Here is an 18,326-nt window from a genome sequence, read left to right as displayed (position 1 = left end):
ATTAAATAATAATGAACAAATAAAGGTACTAATAAGTAAGTAAGAAATTCCGTCTCCCTTTAGTCGTATGCGGAAAGTTCGCATATGCAAGACGTTTAATATCATATGAATAACGTTACCTGGATTTTTTTAAAAAAGTAAATGTGACGTTTGCGGATCATATGGTTTATTTTTAGTACAGTCACTTTATTACGATATTTTGACAAATCCAGCGACTGGGTAAATGAGGCTATAAACCTTGAATCTTTCCCCTCGGCATGTCGTTGTACTACATGTTTTGTTGTACTGAAACATTGCTTGCCTCCTTCGTAAGACTACGCTTCGCTACTGGTTATTATTCTTAGTTTTGGACTTTTAACCACTGTGTTAAATCCTTAAATACAAACGTTTAGGATGCTAATTCTGCCTCCCTCTTCAGGGTAGCGTGTTAATCTAATAAATCATAGTTCAGTCCCTGGACACATGATGTGTTTGGGGACGGAATCTATTATGGAAGTGAAAAAAATGTTGCCTTCGAGGATTATTCTCAGTGGCCAAGGCTCCACCTCGTCTGCTGGTCACAAAGACATGTTGTACATGCAAGGAAACTCCTGGGTTGTAGCGATACCATTAGCTTTAAATGGGATTATTACAACCCAGCAGTGTCCATGACTGTACATGAAGGAGCCAGGGAGGATTATCAGTGACCCCGCCTCCACCTTGGGTTGATTTCCAGCAATATCAATATTTTGATAAGGTGGAGTCTTGCAAGCAATCGAGGTCATAGCTCGGAGCACGCATCGTTGCAGGCTTGATCACGGAGTCCCGGTTAAACTTTAGGTCCAGTATCGATTAGCCTTACTGTGCATAAAGTGGACTTAAAAAACACCAACTCAACTCAACTCCAATGACATATATGGACGACCGGAGGATCTTTTCCAGAGAGAGGCAAGAACAGCGGTCTCACTTTAATACCTAACATTCGGTGCTCAATGTGACGGCATGAATATGACATTGTAAAAGAGTTATTGTTTCCGGTTGAACATAGGATTTGAAAAAGGGGTACGCAAGCACCCTTTTGCACCCCTCCTGGCGCCGTCGCTGCAGCCCAATGATAAAACTTTGGCCGAGTCTGCTGCCACGCGCGTCAGCAGTAAGAATAAGCGTCAAATTTGCTCCTGGCACGTAATTCGTCTGCTAAGAAGATGTTACAAATCTTAAGAACAGATGAAGACGAGAAAAATGAAAGTTTATGACTAGTGGGAATGAATGTACAGGTAATTTAGAACTTTTTTTAGAAAGCATTTAGCGATATTATTTTAATGCTAACAGAACCTAACCTAACTACCAGAGCATTTAGGTTTATTATTAGGAGAATGCTAAGGGACCTAATCTTAAAACATTTTTGTGTAAGTAATCGCTAAAACTTCACAGTATGTGTTACAGACGTAATTGCATACATAGCACGATGAAATCACGATAAAACAAAGACCGAGTCTGCTGCCACGCGCATGTCTCTTTTGAAGATGGAGTAGAAATACAACGTGGCAGCAGATACTACCTAAAACTTTAATATTATTATTATTATTTTAGGGGTGTGCGGGATCCCGAAAAGTCGGGATCGGGAAAAAATTCCCGTCCCGATCCCGACTTCGGGAAATGACTTCCAGACTTTTCGGGATCCCGAGCAGTCGAGAAATACCGAAGGGTCATTTTAAAAAGTTGTTAATTCTGCATTGTAAGTGTCTGAAACTTATTGGAAATTGTGAGTCTTTATTCCAGAAATGCAAAAACAATCACTTAAGGTGAAAATGTGGTAATTCGAGATTTCCAGAGCATCGGGAAATTTCGAATACTACTAACATCAGCTATCGGCATCTTTATAACATGTGTACTTTTGTATTCAATTATGTACAATAGAAAATGCATCTCATGTTCTGAACAACTGCGCAAATCTTTCTCCTCTTATTTCATGCCTCTCCTTGCCTTCTCGCAACTCGAGACCAACTGCTGGAATGCCCCCTATCAACACCGAATTACGTATAAATGAATTACGTACAAATAAGGTTTACGTTACAAGTTTTTAAGGTTTACGTTACAAGTTTTTAAATTATATTTTGCCAGAACCTACAGTAATTTTCATATAAAACAGGATTACGCAGAACTGAGTTACGTATAAAGCAGTCTCAACTGTATTTACAGGATTCCATATATTCCTTATAGAGGCAATTTCAAGATATGTCGAATCAAATGGACATTTCAACTTTTCTCACTGGTGACAAAATCTTGAGCCTGCTCTCTTTCCGTACATATGTTTTTTCCCCCTCATAATCGGAAGTTTTGATATTTCCAAGAGAACAAATAAAATAATACTCCCATAAGCATAATATATTTTTTTGCTTTACAGGAAGTTAACTTGTGGTGGTGGGTGGCACTTTGTCTACTTAAGGTCGTCTTACTCCTGTCTTGATGAATAGTAGCTTTATTTTTTTTTACACCTCTGTAAAGCTTACGGAGCCTGGCTCACTTGATGCTATTCATCTCCATGTACAGTGGGATCCTTGAGTATTACCGCGCAAATTGTCCATCACCATGTTCGTGCACCTTATTTGACCCAATAAGAGCTTCAAGAATTAAAAGAACACTCAAAACAAGCTGTTGACAACTTCTGCACCAGCATACATAAAAAATCCATCGCTTAAAAACACACAGGATGTAAGAGAAAAATGAATGAAAATAGTCATGGACAATTTTCACGGTAACACTCATGGATCCCACTGTACCATGGACAATCAAAATTACAGTTTTTCCCAGAGTTTCCATAACTAAACGCAATTTTTTACCCTGTAAAAGGTGAAATTATTTCCTGTAATAGCATGTATGACTCAATGCATTCTCGATCTCCGACACACACGTATATGTAGGGGAGTACAAGAAGTCAGAGGCAAAACCACAATTTTTGTCTTAGGGCTAAGTATTTAAATACATCGGTGTTGCCAGAAATTTTTATTGGAGGTCAGCTCAATGATGAACCTTTAATAATAATAATAACAATAATAATAATAATAGTAATAATAATAGTAATAGTAAGAATATGCTTATAATTATGATTATAAACTAATAACCAGTGGCGTCTCGTGGCCTGAAATTTGGCCGGGGCTTATTTTTTAAAGAATTTAAAATATAATGACAATTCACATGAATTACAAAAAATAGGTATTTTTCTTCTTCTAGACTACAAAATTGGACTTATTTTTTAAAAGAATTTAAAATATAATGACCATTCACATGAATTACAAAAGAAACAGGTACCTATTGCTGTGAAACGTACCTTTCTACGAACGTTGGTTCTCATTTAAACAAGAACTGTGCTCTCCTGTTCTTCTGCTCAGCAAATTTTGTAATTATTTTTTAATTGAAGCCCTCTATGTTTGCAATGTATTCTTTCTCTATTGTAAGCACTGCCAAGGCATTGAGTCTGTCTTGTCCCATTGCATTTCTTAAGCAGATTTTAAAACGCTTCAATGTGCTAACATCATTCAGATTCAGCTGTTGCCACTGGAGTTGTTAAAACTATGTTTGTCATTTTTACCTCTAAATCATTTTCAATGAAAAACGAATGCTATGTACTGATAGAGATACCTCTTCACTACAATAAAGAACACGAAGTTCACTCTCTAGTTTTCCCTCTTCTATGAAGGGATTATATTTGGCACAATTCTTACACGAATCATCGAGAGAATCAGACTTCCTCCAGTCATTGAATTTTGCAGGGTCAACTAAATTGAAACACTCCAAATGTTCAGTTGCCCCAAATCTCTCTTCGGCTTGATGAATAATTATATCGCAGCACTCAATAGCGCATGCTGTTTTGTTAACACTGCTTTTTCTTTTCTTCGAGATGTTACACAGAACAGAACTATCATCTGAAGAGTTAGCCAGTTCATTCCTAATATCACTGATGTCAGCAACAAATTTGCGAAGATGTTCCTTTACGTGTACCATTGTTGTAATTTTCTTCTGCAAAATATTGTAAAATATTTCGAAGAAGGGCATTATCCCGTTAAAGACACCCAAGAAAAAAATTAATCCCTCGTCTTCAAGGAAATGTATTAGTCCAGTTGCTTCCCTAATTGACAAAGAATCCCATGAGCCATCTTGGTGAATAATTTCCAAACACTCTATCAGGGCTTCCTTGCACTGGAAAACAGACGACACTACCCTACTCTGGAAATTCCATCTTGTTTGGCATGTTCGCGTAACCGTCGATGACATACCTCCTGCAGTAAATCTGTTCTCTTACTAGATGAAGAGAAGAACGAAGAAAATGCAGATAAATTGGCAAAGAAAATTCTGATAGCTGTGATGGTAGAGCATACCTGTTGCATTATGAGATTGAGTTCGTGTGCATAACAATGCACAATGCACAAAATAAGCACACGGATAAACATCTCTTACAAGTTTCTGGACTCTAAGCCGTACCCCTCGGAATGCAGATCCACCATCATACGTTTGAGAAACTAATTTATCTTTTAGTTTGTAGCTACTGCTCTAATGCATCTAATATACATTGGGATATCCCTGATGCAGATCTGTCAGTCAGTTGCACGAAACCATGAAAATGCTCTACTACTTGCGAGCACTGAACAAAACGAATCACAATAACCAATTGTGTCTTATTGGAAATGTCGCTGGTTTCATCAGCTTGTACAGACACAAAGATAGCTTTGTTTACATCCTCCTGGAGGGCCTCACTGTAAACCTGGTACATACAGTCAAACAACTCATTTTGTATCACGGCTGATGTGTATTTATTTACTTTGAATTCCTCTAAATGTTCATGCAAACTGTTATCTAGCTTAGCAATCTCATTTACTAAATCTAGGAAGATGCCTCTGTTTATAGATTGTTCTCTTTCGTTATGTCCTCGTAGAGGAAGTTCATGTCGACCACAGAATTTTAAGCAATCGATAATTCTATTTAATATATGCCTATTTTTCCGGACAAATTCATTGTGCCTTGTAATTGACAGTCTATATCCAAGGGATGCAATTGGTTTACTGAGGACCATTGGGGAAAGATATTTAGAGAAAGGAAAGGAGGTGTTTGTAGTATTTGTAGACCTGGAGAAAGCCTTTGATAGAGTGAATTGGGTTAAACTTTTAGAAATTCTGAAGAAAATTGGTGTAGATTGGAAAGAGAGAAGACTTCTAAGCAACTTATACATGAATCAACGAGTTAAAGTGAGAACAGGAGACGAAATGACAGAAGGCTGTGAAATTGGAAGAGGAGTACGACAAGGATGCTGCCTATCGCCTACTTTGTTTAATATCTATTTAGAAGATATAGTGAAAACTTGTTTCCAGGGCACAGGAGGTGTCAAATTGGGAGGAAGAAGAATAAACTGCATAAGATTTGCTGATGACATGGCATTATTCGCTGAGGATGAAATAACCATAAATAGTATGTTAGAAGAGTTAAACAGCAGCTGTGAGCAGTATGGGATGAAGATTAATGTAAAGAAGACAAAGGCAATGGTTATAGGACGGAAACCAAGGAATATTAATGTGAGAGCAAACAGTGAAAGAATCCAGCAAGTGGATAGCTTCAAGTACCTCGGATGCACTATAAGCAGTGACATGAGCTGCAACCAAGAAGTGAAAATGAGAATCGCAATAGCAAAAGAAGCTTTCAATAGAAGAAAAAATGTTTTTTGTGGACCCATGGACATAGGTCTAAGGAAGAGATTAGTGAAATGTTTCGTGTGGAGTGTAGCACTATATGGTGCAGAAACCTGGACGTTGAGAAGAAATGAAGAGAAACGACTCGAAGCTTTTGAAATGTGGACATGGCGAAAAATGGAGCGTGTAAAATGGACGGACAAGGTAAGAAACGAAGCCGTAGTGAAAAGAGTTAGTGAAAAAATATCTATACTGGAGACCATCAAGAAGAGGAAAAGAAACTGGTTAGGACACTGTCTAAGAAGAAACTGCCTGCTAAGAGATGCCTTGGAGGGAATGGTTGAAGGAAGAAAAGTCCGTGGAAGAAAGAGATATCAGCTTATGGATGATATTAAATTAACTGGGTCGTATGCTATTACGAAGCGTAAGGCAGAGAACAGGGAAAGCTGGAGATTGCAGTGAAAAACCTGCCAATTAGGCAGAAAACAATGAATGAATGAATGAATCCTTCATCGATTTGTGTTCGAACATCAACCTTTCCATACAAACTCAATTTTAACGAGTTTCCAATGTGCGAAGAACTAGTTTCATGTGACTTAATTCTTTCAGAAAGATGTTTGGGATCACTTATACCATGAACTGTCCATGAAGCATCACCACCAAACAAAAGAGAGTTTTCTTGATCTCGCTAGCTGTCAACCACGGTTTTCTGTTGTACCAGTCTGGATTGAAAGAGCGTGATTGTGATTTGTGTTTTTGTATTAATGTAACACTCCGATGGTCAGGACCTAATTGTTTAACAACAAGTTTTTCTTCGTCACTCAATGTCTGAAATGGTGTTGCCAACAAGAAATCCACTTGTTCATAGCGAATAAAAGCCACCATAACGCTACACTACAACACGCGGGATCGAACGAACGCGACGCCACGGAACTAGCCCCGAATCAACATCCAAACCCATTGCACTCCCCCCTTCGCTCTCTCTGCTAGCACGTGACCTTCACTGTAGCGTGTAGCGTAGACCACGCCTTCCTCTGCGACGAGCCCAGAGAGGGTAACTGACATCAATGCCGCTAGGAGCGCTGTCGTATCCATTGCAGCTGACGAACTTACGTCGGTAAAAATCGCGTTTTAAAAGATTATGTGATAGTTATGTATTATGGCGATTGAAAATTACGTCAATACGTCCGTTTTTCTTTAGGGGCTAAGCCCCGGAAGCCCCAAGGGACGAGACGCCACTGCTAATAGCCCAATTAATTAGAAATTTATATTATTATTATTATTATTATATGCTAGGGGAGACTTTAAACTCCATCCAGCACAACTGTTTTTTTTTTGTGGGACATTTCCATCATCGGGATTTACCTTCCTTGGGAAAGGATTGGATAACTCCATAAAGCGGGATTTTTAATATAGTTGATTCCAGTGCCATCATCGGGAAATGGCTGAACTAAAGATTATTTACCTCCCTTGGGAAAAGATTGGGTATCTCAATCTTAAAAGCAGGATTTTAACATAGTTGATTCCAGCGCCATCATCGGGGAATGGCTGAACTAAAGGTTATTTACCTCCCTTGGGGAAAGATTGGGTATCTCCATCTTAAAAGCGTGATATTAATATATTTGATTCCAGCGCCATCATTGGGAAATCGCTGAACTAAAGAATATTTACCTCCCTTGGGAAAAGATTGGGTATCTATTAATATATTTGATTCCAGCGCCATCATCGGGAAATGGCTGAACTAAAGATTATTTACCTCCCTTGGGAAAAGATTGGATACATCCATGTTAAATGAGTGATTTTAATATAGTTGATTCAAGCGCCATCATCGGGAAATTGCTGAACTACAAATAATTTACCTCAGTTTAGGAAAGATCGGAAGCCTCCATGTTAGTGATTTTAATATAGTTGATTCCATCGCCATCATCGGGAAGTAGCAGAACTACAAATCATCTACCTCCCTTTGAAATAACCTATAGTTCAACCATTTCCCGATGATGGCGCTGGAATCAACTATATTAAAATCACGCTTTTAAGATACAGATATCCGAACCTCCCTAAACGGAGGCGAATTATTTGTAGTTCAGCATTTTCCCGATGATAGCGCTGGAATCAACTATATTAAAATAACGGTTTTAACATGGAGATATCATCAAACCCATGGGACATAAATCTGTAGTTCAACCTTTTCCCGATGATGGCGCTGGAATCAAATATATTAAAATTATGCTTTTAACATGGAGATATCTCACCTTTTCCAAAGGGAGGTAAATTAACTGTAGTTCAACAATTTCCCGATGATGGCACTGGAATCAAATTTATTAAAATGACGCTTTTTACATGGAGATAGATATATAACATTTTCCCATTGGACGTAAATTTGTAGTTCAACTATTTCCCGGTGATGGCGCTGGAATCAAATATATTAAAATTATGCTTTTAACATGAAGGTATCGAATCTTTTCCCATGTGAGGTAAATCTATAGTTCATGGTCTTTGTCACTTCTGCCCCTTCAGCCAATGGTCCACCCCTTTTGGTCCAGTATTTCTAAAAAAAAGAACGTCAAAATCAGGAAAATATAGCAAAATGAGGACAGATTAGTTTAAAAATGTACACATAACCCCTCCCTTTCGAAAATCTTGGGCACGCCACTGCCTTCAATGTAGGATTACCGGAAGTCCGGTTTTTCCCGGACATGTCCTACATTTTAGCCTTGTGTCCGGCGTCCGGGAGGAATTTGAAAAATATCTTAAATGTCTTACATTTTGAGCGTCATATTATAAATTAGGAAAATACGTGTTTCAGTTGAACAAAGATTGATTGAATTGTGCTTTAAGTCCACTTTATGCACAGAAAGGCTAATCGAGAGTTGACCTACAGATTAAGGTGGGATCCGAACCACTATGGTATGTGCCTGCACCAGGTATCGAACCCAGGATCGCTTGATTACAAGGCGACGACGTTACCACCATGCCATCGGGGAGGCTCAGTTGAACAAAGAAAATCATTCAAGTTATAATATGGACTGCACTTCCAAACTCGATAGTGAAATTTATTTTGATTTGGTCATTGACCAAAAAGAAAAGAAAAGTTTGTCCTGCTATAACAAAAATGGAAGCAATTTATGAATATTTTTTGGGGGTGCAGATTCTGATGATGTCACTGTTCGGTGCATGAGCGAAATTTCTTGCCTTGGGGTTTATACTGATGGAACAAGGTGTTTCTTATTCAATATTTTGATTGTAAAGCAGGGGTATAGAAAACAAAGTTATTGAACTAAAAACTACCACAGATGAAACTTCTTGAACCATTCCAAGTTACGGTAATTGCCGAGTCACGGTGCAAATGTTGAGAGTGGTTTAATATACGTATTTTCAAAGAGTTTGACTGTTCATCAGTTTCTCAAAAATACTAAGAAGTGTGTTGTTTAGTTTCGATTACAAGTTTGGGAATTTTGAATTTAAGAAATCAAATTTTTTACAAAATAACCTGAAAGTGCCAATTTTAAATTACTTTCTAACTTGTTGTAGAAATGTGTATTATTTCTTGCGAGTGTTTTGTGTCCTACATTTTGGGACATTATGTCCTACATTTCCCTTATAGCAATCTGCTAACCCTACTTCAGTATCTTATTTTGTAAGGCCCTAGACTATAGCTGTTTCATTCATTGTTCCAGCTGACTTTGTACATGTATATGTACTAAAGATGAAAGCGACGAACATTAAATATCTATGTCCACTAGTTTATACATATCCTTTTTTTACCTTTATTTTTATTCAATTCGTATTTTTATATTCAGTATTCATCCAGCTTACATGTAATTGATATGTTCATATATTCCACTTGTACTTTAGTTTTACTTTACTTTGTAATAATCACCCAGACAAGGGTTTGTTATATGAGTGGCCCTCAAGGCCGAAACACTCCCGCTCTAATAAAGACTATTTATTATTATTATAGCAGAGTCCTAGTGGCAAATCCACCCTGGCCAGAGGCAAATTTATTTGAAGTTAGCACCACGGTGGCTGTTCCTTAAGTTCTAGCATGATAATTATGAAGTCTGTTACATAGTTCATTAAGGCCCACTTTACACTGAAGCATTTCCTTCAACATTTTTCTAGGATAAATGCTTCCCAAAATCTTATTTTTTTTTTACAGAAGACAATACCAGAGACTATTAGAACTAGAATTCATTTGTCTGTCTGTGACAATACTTTGCATGGAAGCATTCTGGTTAGTATTTGCGATTGTGATGCATATGCATGTAGAGGACATTGGTTCATGTATACAGCAAGAAAGGCACACCGAGTTGTCTCTTTACATTTAACTAATAAATTGAGAGAGATGTAATTTGAAAGAGAAAATGGTTATTTATTATTTAATTAATGAGATATTGTGTAAACAAACTGAAACTATGTATATGTTTTTCATAGCATAAAGTAACCATCAACCTCATCTGTATCATAAGAGTAATTTCTGCTTATTTTTACAAGTGCAACATGTATTCTACCATATGTGTAATGAAAGCTTTAGAGTATATAACAAGCGCCACTGATTTGTACCTAAAACCGTTTCGTAGAAAAAGTTTTCCCTCTCGGTTGAATAGTTACCTGCTTTTAAAAACTAAGGTGATAAAATTGTTTACATCACACTCGTCCGTCATTACTCCTGTACGTGAGATGTAGTGCAAGCTTCAGATTTGTTATGGTATTTGAGATGCTACTAAAATTAGCACCAATTTTGTCTGTGAAATATGCCATGGAATATGCTATGGTATCAAAATGTTATAAAATTTCTTCACATTGCATGATAGAAATCGATCGTAAGAAAAAAGAAAAATGCCAAGGAAATTGCTTTCCTGTGAAGTGGGTGTCTAAGTCGATTTTCGTGCGATGCACGAAGTTCGTTCTCCCATGAAACACACAAGCTGTAAAGCTGGTTTATGGCGTCCAAGTTCGAACTACACTGGTTTGGAAAATACAGGGTGATTATAAAGTCACTATACATATCTGCATGGACAGGATTTTTTGCACAAAATAAAATATGTACTGAAACATACAAGGGTCGTTCAACGTTGACCAAAACATTTGTGAATAAAAAAGTGGTAAATAACTGGAGAACGTTAAACTGCCAAAGGATGTACCTTCATCCTTTGTGAGTATTGCACCCAGGCACGGAGCATCCATGTAAGCGGGGCTTATACTTTATTAGTTCTAGTAAAATGTATGTAATTATATGGCAAAATTCGTAAAAACTTCAAAGTTCAACTCGGCCCGATACCAGTCTTCGAGATCCTGTTTGTTAGATTGCAACACTTCAGCACCAGGGGGCACATGGGAAATCCCGCCTTGTGCTTGCAGAAAGTTGTAAGCCGTCTGAATGTTGCCTTACAAATTTCTGACCGCGAAGGAGCAGTGCCTACCATATCTGGATGGAGAAGAGAAAGAAATATAGGGAGAAGAGCGGGCCAAACCCTAGGTTTGTAAACCTACGACCACAGGCTTACAGCAGCATTGCAAACCTCATGTTTAGAAAAAGTGTTGTTCATGGACGCCCGCAGTATTTCTTTCCACCAGGAAGGATTAAGCAGATTTTTTTTTTTTTTCAGGGTTTGGGGTAAACTAGGTATATTTCCCTTCTCAAAATATACTAATTCAATTTGAAGTTAACATTTTTCTGCAACGCCCTTACAATAATTAACAATTTGGTGTGACTGAAATGAAATTGTATGTGTGAAAATGGTTGACATTCATTTTTCAGGAAGTGTCTCCTTGCTTGCATCTTCTGGATATCCATGGTGTCATTTAAACTCCGAAATTATGCTACATACTACTAAATTGTTCTGTGATTTTCATATTATTAATATTAATTTATAACAAAAGCATAAATATAAATTTGAATGGTTCAACCAACGGCATGGGTTCGACGTTATACGTGAAAAGTTTGATAAAATTCAACCACAACGAAAAGTGGCTCTCTTGTTTTATTTATATCCCCAACTTACAAACGACTTTTTAAACTTGTGCGAGATTTAGCACCATTATGCTTGGGTTGGCTTCACTGAATACGCGCCAGCGAGACACAGGTCCTGCAAGAGGAGGGGCTCCAGCATTGCCGGGTATGAATGGTTGACTGCGAAGGAAATTTGAGCCGGTGGTGCTTCAAGGAGTTGTTTTTTTTCGAGGAACAGGGAATTCTGAAGCAAAAATGTAGGTAGTTTAGTGTGCTGTCTTTTTCTTCCTTTGGTATGAAGTGGATGATTGGGTGAGCCAAATTAAATAATCACACAGCTTCTTGTAATTTTCAGGGTTTTTGTAAAGGAGGATGGAGTCGTCAGCTTACCACCTGTAGCCAATTCTGGAGAGGATGGGTGAGGACAAGACATTGGTTTCTATTGCATTCATAACTATGTTGGAGAAGATAGCAGATAGAGGGTTTCCCATCGCTAGGCCTTCCTCTTGATAGAAGAATTGGCCTTCGAACTGAAGGGCAGCCACAATCCCAGCAAGAAAAGATGGAAGAGAAATGGATCGGCCTCCCCCGACATCCTGACCTAACCAAAAAATCCAAAAAGTTCTTTCCAGGCACAGTTTCAAGATAGGAGACCAGCCCCCTCCTTCCATAGCCTCCCACCTAACCCATTTCAAATGTTATTACACCGACCCCAATGCAAGAAGTGGCGCCTACATGGTTACCTGTGCATGTGGAGGCAAGTATGTAGGGATGACAAAGTGCCAGCTTTATGAATGGCTCAAGGAGCATGCTGACCACAGGCTTGGGAGGAGAAGAACTGGCTTTTCTTGCCACCTCATAGACGAAAACCATAGCATAGGCTCCTATAAAATAATCATGCAAGCAAAATCCACACTAGAAAGGTTTTCAAAAGAAACCTACACAATAGTGATCGCACCCACCGACCTCAACATCAATACTGGGGTCCTCAATAAAACCTGGCTTCCCACCATCAGGAATATGCACACCTGCCCAACCTGTTATACTCCGGCAACAAGCACCCACCCAACCTGCTCCTCCCCTGTGACAAGAAACCAAGCACAGACCTAAAAACGTTCGCAAAAAAGCCCACCTGCGCACACGAGCAAACATCTGGAACTGCCTTGTACAGTGCCAAAACCCCAAGGCACGGCAACAGAAGGAAGCTCTAAACCTGCACGAGAATGACAAAAAGTGAAAGTGCTGCATCAACTAGCGCCGCCACAAGTGCAAGCGGAAGAAGAAGGAATCACGCCAGCCGCAGCAAGACAGTTCACGCCTGACCAAACCACCAGATGAGTGGCAAAATTGATCGCTGGAAAAATGAATAGTAAGTGTATCAGTTAATTACATATTTCTCTTACAAACCCGAAACCCATTCCACACACCTCATGACAAACATTCATTATGGAGGTGAATGAACCTTTCATGTTCTTCAAGGAACATTTGTAATTTTATATTGGATGGGAAGAATATCTGTGATCAGTATCAGTAAATTTTATATCAGTAATTGACTGGCATCAGTTCATTTCTGTTAGCAAAAACAAATCTTACTCCAGAATAAAATGACATCTCTGCGGTCATAAATAAGAACTAAGTTTACAGGTTTTTGTGGGATACAAACACATTTTCAAACAAAATAAAATTTCAAACACATCATACATAGAACAAGTATTTTCACACTTTGGACAACCAGAAGTTTACAATATCTATTAATATTTAAAGAAAAATAAACAAATATCTACATCCTATATCTTCGAAGTAGATTGTGTAAAGTAAGTTTTACTGAAGTTGTAATAATTATTAACAGAAGGCGGAACACATGCTAATCCTTTACATTTGCTTCTCTGGGACTCTCGACCTATTACATGATTTTCCCCGGGATTTATATATACAGTAGTCAAATTCCCTGAGATTCCGAAGTTCTCCACGAGTGTGTGGAAACCCTGAGTGAGGGTCATGGGTTAATTCACTCACCGCCACTGCAGATGCCCGAGACCACACTTCACAGAGGCAAAACATTCCAGTAGACCTTGGTTCAAAGAGTTTAGGTGAACCACTGCTACAGCAGAATGAGACATGTAGTAATAGATAATTAAGGTACTCACGTTTTCCACGAAGCTGTTTTACATTATTTTCTATTAATTTCGGTAGCCATGCCACCATCCTCATTGGATCCTCAACGAATTCCTCACGGAAAACGTGAGTACCTGAATTAAATTATGTTGTCGTCTACTGAATTTAATCTTTAAAATCTAACAAAAATCTGAGTTACTGGAGTCCAAACTCGAGTATCTATAATTTTTAATTCGACAGTAGGTCCTGTCTCAGGTGACAACAGATATCATAAATGAAGGGGTCGGGTGTAAAACATGGTAAGTAACATTTTGGTCATTTCTGAGTTTATTAAGAAAAAAGGTTATTAGAAGCTATACTGTAGATAAATTGTTTTCATGTTGTGTTTACCAATTTCAGAAAGCTTCACTGACATAGGCACCGACTACATGGGGCTTGGGGGGCTCAAGCCCCCCCAATGTTAACGATGTGGGTGCAGAGCCCCCCAAATAATTTTGCTTAAGAGAATCTAATGTATTATTTTGCTTCTCTTGTAAAGTTTACTCTGAACTGTGCCACATGAACTTAACTTTAAATACACATTTGAAATGTTCTAGACCATGAACTTTGGGGGGCTGAGACCGCTAAACCATGAACTTTGGGGGCTATGACCAGAGACAACAAAACACACGACTTATTACTATATATTAAATATATAATTATGAGTATTGTTAACATTTTTACTAAAAAGAGTTTCAAAAGACGATGTACATGAACTAGGAGAGTGGATGGGACGTTCGGGCTACAAATGGCTCTCACATGACATTCAGAACGAGATCATTGATATATTAGGGAGATCTGTTTTGTGCTCCGTGATAGCAGATATTAAAAGTCGGGTTGCTATTTGCTATTATTGTTGACGAAACTTGTGACATATCCATCTGTGAACAATTGACATTTTGCATTCGAACTGTAAATGAAAATTTTAATATTTCTGAGGAATTCATGGGCTTTTACGAGATTCCGAACACTGAGGCCAAAAAGGTAGGTGAGGCTAAAAAGGGGGGGGAGTGAGTCATTCATTAAATTATTTCAGTGATCAGAGCCCCCCCAATAATTTTGACAAGTCGCCCCTGTTCACTGAGTCCAAGAAAATTGTATGACATGACAATTTCACTCGAAAATTGAAGGATAGCACATTTTATTTTGTAACTCAAAAATTACCAAAATGTCACTTACCATGTTCTACATCCCGAGCCCCTCAATTAATATTTACCATCTTTTCTCCTAGCTGTGCTTCAGGCCCCTTGACAACTAAGAGCTCAATTTTGTTTAAATTAAAAGGTAAACACTATTGGTTTTACATATACACACAACAAAGTAGAAATATGATTTATTCTAACTGCTAGTAATACAAAATATATCATCACAGGCAATGGCTACAATTTCAAGTGCTTCACAGCAGTACAGAAAATAATCACAGACTTTTGTTAATTCTGATATTTCTTTGGGTATTCTCAAAGCATAATAAACATGTTATTTGTAATTATCTACACACCAAACACTGGAAAAATAGCTGCACACATATTGACGTATGTAAGCTAATCCACTGCATGTGCCTCTCTAATAAGCTTCTTGGGTACTCATCGTTAAAGCTATTTACAATACTATGGTACACTTATTGCAATAACACTGTTAGGGAAAAGTACAATTCAAAGAATCTCCTTTGGCACAAAAGAAGTACATTTACTCACTATAATTGAAAACCTCTTTGTTCAACCAAAATAACTGAGAATAAGAATGATTTCAACCTAAAGTCAATATTTGCTCACACACACACACACACATACATACTTGAACTGAGCTAATAACCAATCAGTGAAAATTAAGTACCACGTTGTGCATGAAAAAGTTGAATCTTAAATACTTCGGACAAAATTGTGTGAAAAAAATTGAATTCTCTCAAAAATACACTTTTTTAAAAAATATTGAATCTTATGAATCCAATAATATTTTTTTATCAAAATGCTATTAGTACGGTGTATTAGTACCAAGTAATCATGAGGAAACTATTTGGTGAACTGACAGAATTAAACTATAGCCTGTCAGAAAAGTTACAGGATTGATATTTTAATTCTCAAACTGTGATACTGGAACAGGCAACTTCGGTATTATTTAGTCACTTCATGCGTGAATATGCATGTCCTTGGAAGTGGTTCTGCATAACCATCACCAGGTGGTAGGACTGTGTCTAGGAACACAATGTTAGTCGGGCTGACTCATTTAGTTGAAGGTACACAAGGCACAAGAGGTTTTGGAAGGACAGTGTTTCATTAGAAGACGATGATCAGGCTGTTCATTAATAGCACATACCACTGGAAATGTGGAACGTGTGAATTTCAAGAAGACTGTCGTGTTACTGTTCACATGATATTAGATGGGCTGAAATTGAATAGGGATGTGTAAAAGGTAAAAGGTTCCCCTGTGCTTAGCACCATGCCATGAAGGCGTATAGGGGGTGTGAGGGTACGCCCCACACTTTCTTGATCCAGTCGTGAGTGGGGGTGATGTGATCAGCACCACGCCCCTGACCGCCTTTACCCCCCCCCCCCCAGGGTTTCCTCCGGGTACCCATGTTATTCGATGCTGGGTGGACGCCGGGGCTGCTTCCAACGTTAGAAAAGTTCTCGGATTTGAACCGGCCTGGGACAGGGATGTGTGTCATCAAATTTTACATGATGATTTAGGGAAGCAGAAGCTTAATTAAAAAATTGTCCCTCACACACTGACAGAGGAACAGAAAGAAACTAGGAGAACAAATGCTGTTGAACTGTTGGAAAAGGTGATAAATGTAAATGATCTCACACTGATGTTGAACATTACTGCCGAAGATGAAAGTTGGTGCTGTGAAAATGATCCTTGAACAAAGTAGCAAAGTGTCTAATGGAGAGGTCATGGTTCAGCATCCTTGAAGATAAGTGAAGTGGCAACCATGAAAAACAAGGACAATGTTGTGTGGTGCACCATGAATTTTGCTTCAAGAACAGAGGATGAACTATAACTTTTACACTGAGCTACTGAAATGTTTGCTTGAAGCAATTCAGCACAACCGATCTGACTTGTAGGCATCTGGGCAATGGTTCCTTTGTATAGTAATGCAAAGCCCCATGCTGCTTTATTGGTTCAGGAATATATGGCCAAACATCGTATCCCTGCTCTTCCACATCCTTCATATTTGCCTGATCTGTCACTGTGCGATTTCTTTCTGTTTTTCTGTGTGAAACCGAGATATTCCAGCAATCCAAAAGAATGAAATGATGTGCGTTGATTAGGACTATTTGACATATATTCACCAGTATTCCCTGCATCTTACTCTTTCAACAAAGACAGTTTAGAAATAAATGATGTTTAAGTACTGGTAATACTGGCACAATTGTTATCTTCTTTTTTTTTTTTAAAAAAAAAAAAGCTTTATTTAATGGCCACACCATACTTTTTTGCCCCCCCCCCCCCAAAAGGATGTCATATCATCTGTGACCATTGGTGAAATGTGGTACTTAGCAAATGGTGTTAGTGCATTTTCCATTTGAAACAACATTCTGAATAATGTTACCAGTTTAAAATGTTAAAGTAATTGTTGTGCTATTAGCTCAGTCCTGCATACTTTCATAAATGCTAAACTATTCATAAAGCAGTGCAAAAAAAGACAAAAGATAAATATTAATAGTCAGCTCATAATTTTCAGTGACTCGTTTCCCTTAGTTCCTAAACAATATGGCACAAACACATAATTAAAAGAAACTTCTATTTTTGCTTTCAAAGATGGCACATGAAGTATGCAATATTGAGATTCCAGCTTATCTACAGTTTTAGAGGAACTATATCATTACATTTATAGGCATTGAATAAGTACTGGGTGTCCCAGTCAAAAGTAGCCTGGCTACTGTAACTGTTGATAGAAAGTGCAAAAGTTCATACAGTTATGCAACTTGCAAACATTACACAATATAACAGTGCAGACATAACGCAAATATACTTTTGTTTGTGCCACTGTATAGTTATCTTCACACATTAAATGATGATAATGTTAATAAATTCACTAGGAATCAGGTTACAAAAAATATATGTAATTATTACGAGTGAATAGTTTACAATGGACGGGCAAAACTAATGGAATGTATAAGGTGGTTGCCTTAGTAACAAATATTAGTATTTTTCAACAGATCCATAAAAATAAATGTTTCACATATTCACACACTCATAAATGTAAGCAATGCATATGCATGCACAAGAAAAACAGCTAACATAACACTGGAAGTTCTATGTAAAATAAAAAAAAACATATAGTTACAAGTTTTAAACAGCATCATAACAGTTTTTAAAATAAACAATACTAAAAATAGTATAAAATTAGTTTAAAAAAAACTACTTACGTAAGTGAGTATGCAAATGTTGAAGATCGACGTTTCAGGGTACAACTGCCCCCTTCATCAGGTTCACAATTCTTTTTAAGCAGTAAAACATAATGCTGCGTTGTAAAGTGTAATATGAGGATTAGGTAGAGGGTTGGGTAAAAACACTTAAAAACTGTCCCTGACATATTTCAATTTAAAAAACCT

The sequence above is a fragment of the Lepisma saccharinum genome, chromosome 17, assembly GCF_977018435.1.
Source record: "Lepisma saccharinum chromosome 17, izLepSacc3.1, whole genome shotgun sequence".
Taxonomy (NCBI): Eukaryota; Metazoa; Arthropoda; class Insecta; order Zygentoma; family Lepismatidae; genus Lepisma; species Lepisma saccharinum.
Note: the sequence above shows the minus strand (reverse complement) of the source record.